Source organism: Osmia lignaria, chromosome 4, assembly GCF_051020975.1.
Source record: "Osmia lignaria lignaria isolate PbOS001 chromosome 4, iyOsmLign1, whole genome shotgun sequence".
In the NCBI taxonomy this organism is placed as follows: domain Eukaryota; kingdom Metazoa; phylum Arthropoda; class Insecta; order Hymenoptera; family Megachilidae; genus Osmia; species Osmia lignaria.
Genome location: NC_135035.1, coordinates 2,856,036 through 2,864,714, shown reverse-complemented (window position 1 = coordinate 2,864,714; position 8,679 = coordinate 2,856,036). Strand labels below are relative to the sequence as shown.

Sequence of the window (8,679 nt, the reverse complement as noted above, 5' to 3'; positions counted from 1 at the left end):
GATTACCAGGAAAAAGATATATAATTGACAGAATGTATTGTCGGACTACATGTGATTAATATATTCTAGTACAATTGTTCAAGAAATTTAGTGAATTGTGCATTGTAAAATTTTAGGTTATATTTGCTTATGGTGACATAAAACTAATTCACAGTAATTGGATATCATTTTCTATCTTTTCTCCATAAGTCTTTGCTGAACAAGATTGTTTCTAAATGTTTTAATATATTTTCTAAATGGTCTGGACAATAGAATATTTCAATTGGACTCTTTTAGTCGGATGGGATGAGTTTGAGATTTGTAAACACAAGTGATACAAAATAGATGAAAGTGAATAGTAAAGTAACAACTTCGATATTACAACTTTTTTTCTTATTTATGAATTTTAACACGACAAAAGTATTTATTTGTAAGTAGAAAAAGACAATGTGAACTATGAATTAAACTCTATATTAAGGAAATTGGAACAGGAAATTACAATTTATAAGTCTCATTATCTCCTGTTAATTTATTTACTTAAAGTATGCTGGCATTACATTGTTTTTATAGTCGATGATTTGCAAAATAAACTTATCTAATTTAATAATCTTCTTCTTTAGATAATATGTTCACTGTATCTATTATATTTTTCTACTTCATAATTTGTTTGTTGTAATTTCCTCATCACTGTGTGAATAAATGCTGAAAATAAAGAAAAAGAAATCATATTATTATTATTAAATAATTGAGTACATTGTACTCAAGAACATTAATTTGAAATAAAGGATGTAATGAAGAAATTAAGGTTTAATATTTCTTTTACCTTAAGCATATTTCCAGATATATCTTGCGAGAAAGTAATTGCATTTCTTTACAGAGTACGTTCTTGTTATTTGTCTTAGTATTTCACTCTACGCTGGTTAATTTCTTTATTGTATCTATTCAATTTTTTTACTTCATAATTTTTGGTGGTGATTTTCCCATCAATGTTTGTACAGATTCTGAAAATATAAAAAGAGAACAAGAAGTAGTATTATTAAATATTGATACATTGTATTCAACTGCACTTATTCTTGGAATCCACCAAATTACTTACCAAATAATGGCAAATATACCCCCATTTTGATTTGTCTTATTGTCAACAACATATAAAGTTCACATAAAGTCAAAGAAGCTTGCACGTATTTATTACTCAGCATCATTATTCCATCTTGCATTCCATTTCCTGCAATATATGGTTGATTGTGCTTGTAATTTGGTAAGCACTTTCAAGATGTGATTCACTCTAACCTACATCTGTCAAAAGTTATACATAGTTTCCCTGACTGTATTTGCTTCATGAAATAAGCGATACATCCTTCAGTTTGCTCTTGTTGGAACATTCGTATCGTTACTGCATTCGAAATTTACAATTGTTTATTTGTTATTACACACACACAATTATTGTAAATAAATACAAGTACTTGTACATAACGGTAAATAACTACATATTACTGTTACTACTTGTAAATAGTTGTCAATAGTTGTAAATATGAATTATAAATTGGTAGTATAAATGAATGTGCCCTTTTTGTGTAAATTGAACTTGTAAGAAATAATTGTCTGTGTGTGTAATAACAAATAAACGTATGTAAATTTCGTATGCGGTAAGGATGTAAATTACATACTGGATAGAAAACATAGCTTAAATTCTATAAAAATTTCAGCGTATCTAATTAATTATCAATAAATGCAATGATTATAGCACAGCTATACTAGTTATTCAAAACGAGACAAATTATGATTTAAAAAAATGAAAATTTGAGAACCATGGATTTGAACCCTGGACCTGTAGATTGGGAGTCATGCGTTTTACCGCGAAGCTAACCGTTTTTTTATCTTGTTGACATTGTTTATTAACTTTTGTCTTTCTTCTGTTACAGGTACACTAACGTAAGATCCAGAATAAACGACTGACTGAGTTGAGTATATAATTAGCAACTTATCCTAATGGCGCGCAACTGAGCCTCTCTAGGACACGCTTATTAATGCATAGAGCTTTTGGCTATTTGCTTTGGTTTGTAATTGTTTTTCAGTAATAACTTGATAATACGAAAATGTTCAGGAAACGAAATTTTGTAGATTAAATAACAATTGAATTTGTTTGTTCCAGGTGATGGATGAGCGAAGAGGGAAAAAGAAAAACATGAAGGAATAGAAACAGTGAGTGAGAGAGCAGAAGATGATAAAGGAAGGAATTATGGTATGCGAAGATGATACAGCGACTTACACACTAATAGGAAAACTTACTTACTAAATAACGCAACAACAAAAACAACTAACTTAAAAGAAAAGAAGACTATAATACAATAATAACGATTAAACTTGGTATTGTAACGTCCCGGGAATTATTATCGCGAGTACGCTACTGCACCGACCGCGTAGGGAGAGCGGTTCCCTATGAGAAGGCGACTCGTAAATAACAAAATAATGAAGGGATCATAGGTTCGGGTGGTGCGCGGTAAAGGAGTGAAATCCAACGTTAATTCCTTTCTCAAAAATCGTAATGAGTGTTTATTCAAGAAAAAATGTAATGTGTTTGTTTATAATATGTGTATAAAAAGAAAAGGTAAGTAATTATTTGAGTTATATAAAAATGTAAGTAATGAAAATAATATAAAGAATTAGTGTAATCAGTGTACAAATGTTGCGCCCTGTTCTTGAAATACAAAAGGAAAATTAATTATATTAGTTACAATGAGTGCGCCCTGTATATAAAAAAAAATACAAAGAAAAATAACAAAATAGTGAAGACCTAAAATAAAATACAAAGAAAAATTTAATTGATTAGTGAACGCGTCTCTAGATACGATTATGAAAATTCTAAATCTATAACTTGAATTTATAAAATAAAATTTATTCAAATAAATTGTTCGATTGTCGGGGAGTTGGCGTGGATCCGTTCCGACACTGTAGGAGCTAACCCGTTCGGCCGCAGTACGATTTCTGAGCAACTTAGCCGTCACTGATAGGCCGCATCCAAGGAGCTTCTGCTTTCGTTCGCTCGTTAAGCTTGGTTGCGAACACTGCAGGACGGTATCGTCGCTCTAGAGCCAGTGTGCTAATAGGCCGCATCCAAGGAGCTTCGGCTTTCGCTCGCTCGTTAAGCTTGGTAGCGAACCTGACACGTATGAGAACCGCTGCGAACCGGTGGTCGAGCGCTCCGGGTCTGACGCAGAACCTTTGCCGCCTCGCCGACAAAAGAATCTAAGCTACTGGAAACCTACGTAGTAATCGTATCATAGATCCGTGTCGGACTACGATCAGAATCGAAGTGGAAATGCTCCTCGCGGCACGCTCGTATTTATACCCGAGATTTGCTTACGTAGAAGTTTTTTCTATACACGTTTTCGATACCGGAAGTGTTTGGACTTTGACCGGAGTGTACGTGACTCCGCGCGTATCGCTGTCTTTGTCTATGCGTAGTGCTATCTTTCTTTATTCTGCGCTCTATTTCTATCTCTATCTATATATCCCGCGTCGATCTTTTATCGACGTGGTAGAATTATCGACGCGGTAATTATCGATGTATTTTTTTTTTTTAAGTATAAATTTTGTTAAGTATAAATACAACATTCTTTTCTTATTTGTTAAATATGAATATAATTGTCAATCTGAATTGTGTTAATATAATAATAATAAAAAAAACGAAGTGTTATAATTTTGATTGTATAAAAACTAAAAAAAATAAATATATTTTTTAATAATTAAAAATTTTTTTTTTATTTATTCTTCTTCCTGCGGGATGTTACAGTATACTAAGTTCTTACTATCAAAATAAATGGTCCATGTGTAATACCATTAATAAAGTTTTGTTGAGATAATTATATTTTGCTCATTTATGTTTATCTTAGCCCTACTCTATCAGTCTTACAAGGAGTAGGCAAGCACTTCGGGTCTCAGATTTAGTTGAAACTTCTTGTTCCTAGATCTTGTTCCTCTGTTTACGAATATATACCATTATAGGCGTAGTTACTCGAAGTTTCATTATACACAGCAATATAGATTTAGTGAAAAGTTTCGACAAGAAGCGAACTGACGAAGTGGCAACGTACCTGACACGTACTCAGAAGACTCGGGTTCGAAACCCCCCTCGTGGTATGTAATTTTTTTTTTCAATCTATTTACTACAATTAATTGGATTTCAAATATATATGCAATGATACTATTCATGACAAACAAAAAATTATAATTGTGTGCAAAAGTAATATAATAAATAATTAAATCAAAGCACATTTTACGAAGGACATTAGCAACAAAACGAGCAGATGTGCGTGCAATAAAACTTTATTAGATGTGGAAATGTTTTCGTTATTTATGTTACAATTATTTAGCATATATATATTTTTACGATTATGTTTTGTTTTCAGGCACAGCCAACGAGTTATGCTTTGATTTAATTATTTATTATATTAATTTTGCACACAATTTTTATTTCTTGTTTGTTATGAATAGTATTATTGCAGTAAATAAATCGAAAAAAAAAATTACATACCACGAAAGGATTCGAACTCGACCCTTCTCAGTATGCGTCAGGTACGTTGTCACTTCGCCACTTCGCTTCTTGTCAAAAGCTTTCATTAAATCATTAAAGCTTTCATTGAAATATAACCTACCGACGTGAATAAACGGACAATACCACCAACTGCAGACTTCCAAAAGCAACGATTTTAAAATTGACGGCGTCCAACTGGCACGAGTCCAAACGGACCGGCGCGGCGCCCAGTCGGCAGGGAATCCAAACGGTCCGGTGTACAGTAGGACTTAAACGGCTTTCGACGATCAAAAGTCGATTTTCGTCAATTCAAAAATTGAAAAACTATTTGCGTACATGTTTCAAAAACAGGCCGAGCGGTGGCTATATGTATAGGAAAAAGTTGCTCGAAATTATCATCTCAAAAACATATTAAACAATGAGCGCAATCGGTGGGGTGGGTGAGATGTCGATAATGTCGAGACTTCATTCTTCACTTCATCGTCTGTTGAAAATTTTTTTCCACCTATATGCATCTTCAGGGAGGTGATCAGGTGATAATCTGAAGGTGCCAGGTCGGGGGAATAAACAATCTTAATCTTAAAAATCTCAAACGGAGCTTTTCCCTTCGCGAGAAAGAAACGTATCACGGCTCGCAACTCGCACTTCGCGGGAGATTGTATAGACATGTTTTGCGCATCAAGTTATTACAGTCACAATTTTTGTCGCACTGAGCTGTTCTACGTCTCATTTGAACCAGGAGTACTTCATCTACAACGCAGCGTGAGATCAACAACTTTGTCAACAAAAATTTCCTCCGCCCATGAGAACGTCAGTACTCTTACTTTCTGGACGTGCCTCGTAATATGTGCTCTAAATATGTACATAATTTTAATATAAATAACCGCAGTCACACTTTTATCGTTGTTACCAAAATAATACTAGTTGTAAGCATAAAAACAGAGTGAACTCTGAATTTCAGAATAAAATAATTGTTTTCTTAATTGTTTTTAACGGAACATTCACGAATAGCACAATTTATAAGCATATAAAGAGTAATGGAGCGGAAACCGATGAATTTTTGTTGCGCATTACTCTACTGTATATTGAATGGTGGTATAAGGGAAGGTTTGACGACATGGAGTCAAAACTGCCAATATACTGCTAAAAATTGTAGATTTTATACAGAATGTCGTCAAAACTGCCACATTATCGAAGGTGTCGTCAAAACTGCCAATTATAGTTTTTTCTAATATACGCGGAAACGAAAAGTAGTATTTCAAAAATTCCTTTTGCATACTACTTGCTGGGTTGTAACGCATTATTTTAAGCACCTACCAAAATGTGGCGCCAGAACTGCCCATCGACATATATATATATATACTGATTACTTCCCACAGATCAATGTACATTTAATAACAATATCATTAGTACTATACCTACATTAGATATGTAATGTAGATTTAATAACAATATCATTATTACCATATCTACATTAGATAGAGTGCAATATACGGATACGTTCCCACAGATCAATGTTCATTTAATAGCAATATCATTGATATTATGTCCACATTCGATATGTAGTGTACATTTAATAACAAAATCGTTATTACCATATATACATACGATAGAATGTAATATACTGATTCCTTCCCACAGATCAATGGACATTTAATAACAATATCATTAGTACTATACCAACATTAAATATGTAACGTAGATTTAATAACAATATCATTATTACCATATCTACATTAGATATAATGTAACATGCAGATTCCTTCCCACAGATCAATGTACATCTCATACCAATATCATTAGTACTATATCTACATTACATATGTAATGTACAATTAATAACAATATTATTATTATCATATCTACATTAGATATAATGTAATATACTGATTACTACCCACAGATCAATGTAAATTTTATAACAATATCATTCGTACTATATCCACATACGCTATAATGTAATATACTGATTCCCTCCCACAGATCAATGTACATTTAATAACAATATCATTAGTACTATTTCTACATTCGATATAATGTAATATACTGATTCATTCCCACAGATCAAAGTACATTTAATACCAATATCATTAGTACTATACCTACATTATATATGTAATGTAGATTTAATAACAATATCATTATTACCATATCTACATTAGATATAATGTGATATACTGATTACTACCCACAGATCAATGTAAATTTTATAACAATATCATTCGTACTATATCCACATACGCTATAATGTAATATACTGATTCCCTCCCACAGATCAATGTACATTTAATAACAATATCATTAGTACTATTTCTACATTCGATATAATGTAATATACTGATTCATTTCCTCAGATCAATGTCCATTTAATAACAATATCATTAGTACTATACCTACATTAGATATGTAATGTAGATTTAATAACAATATCATTATTACCATATCTACATTAGATAGAGTGCAATATACGGATACGTTCCCACAGATCAATGTTCATTTAATAGCAATATCATTGATATTATGTCCACATTCGATATGTAGTGTACATTTAATAACAAAATCGTTATTACCATATATACATACGATAGAATGTAATATACTGATTCCTTCCCACAGATCAATGGACATTTAATAACAATATCAGTAGTACTATACCAACATTAAATATGTAACGTAGATTTAATAACAATATCATTATTACCATATCTCCATTAGATATAATGTAATATGCAGATTCCTTCCCACAGATCAATGTTCATCTCATACCAATATCATTAGTACTATATCTACATTACATATGTAATGTACAATTAATAACAATATTATTATTATCATATCTACATTAGATATAATGTAATGTACAATTAATAACAATATTATTATTATCATATCTACATTAGATATAATGTAATATACTGATTACTACCCACAGATCAATGTAAATTTTATAACAATATCATTCGTACTATATCCACATACGCTATAATGTAATATACTGATTCCCTCCCACAGATCAATGTACATTTAATAACAATATCATTAGTACTATTTCTACATTCGATATAATGTAATATACTGATTCATTTCCTCAGATCAATGTACATTTAATAACAATATCATTAGTACTATACCTACATTAAATATGTAATGTAGATTTAACAACAATATCATTATTACCATACCTACATTAGATACAATGTAATATACTGATTCCTTCCCACAGATCAATGTACATTTAATACCAATATCATTCGTACTATATCTACATACGCTATAATGTAATATACTGATTCCCTCCCACAGATCAATGTACATTTAACAACAATACAATTAGTACTACACCAACATTAAATATGTAACGTAGATTTAATAACAATATCATTATTACCATATCTACACTAGATATAATGTCATATACAGATTCATTCCAACAGATCAATTTACATTTAATCACAATATCGTTAGTACTATATCTACATTAAATATGTAATGTAGATTTAATAACAATATGTTTATTACCATATCTACATTAGATAGAATGTAATATGCTGATTCCTTCACACAGATCAATGTACATTTGGTAACAATATCATTAGTACTATATCTACATTCGATATAATGTTATATACTGATTCATTCCACAGAACAATATACATTTAATACCAATATCATTAGTACTATACCTACATTATATATGTAATGTAGATTTAATAACAATATCATTATTACCATATCTACATTAGATATAATGTATTATACCGATTCCTTCCCATAGATCAATGTACATCTAATACCAATATCATTAGTACCATATCTACATTCGACATAATGTAATATACTGATTCCTCCCGACAGATCAATGTTCATTTGATAACAATATCATTAGTACTATATCTACATTGGATATAATGTTATATACTGATTCATTCCCACAGATCAATGTACATTTAATACCAATATCATTAGTACTATACCTATATTTTATATGTAATGTAGATTTAATAACAATATCATTCTTACCATATCTACATTAGATATAATGTAATATACCGATTCCTTCCCACAGATCAATGTACATTTAATACCAATATCATTAGTACTATATCTACATTCGCTATAATGTAATATACTGATTCCTTCCCACAGATCAATGTACATTTAACAAC

General features: G+C 30.9%; 1 long non-coding RNA gene across 1 annotated transcript; it reads right to left on the bottom strand.

The window, feature by feature from the left end:
• Positions 1-511: 511 nt before the first annotated feature.
• Positions 512-1,414, bottom strand: LOC143305285 (uncharacterized). Its single transcript, XR_013062137.1, has 3 exons — positions 1,076-1,414; positions 803-980; positions 512-681 (listed from the first exon to the last, which is right to left on the bottom strand). It is a non-coding gene; the product is annotated as an uncharacterized LOC143305285 (long non-coding RNA).
• Between the last annotated feature and the right edge of the window lie 7,265 nt (positions 1,415-8,679).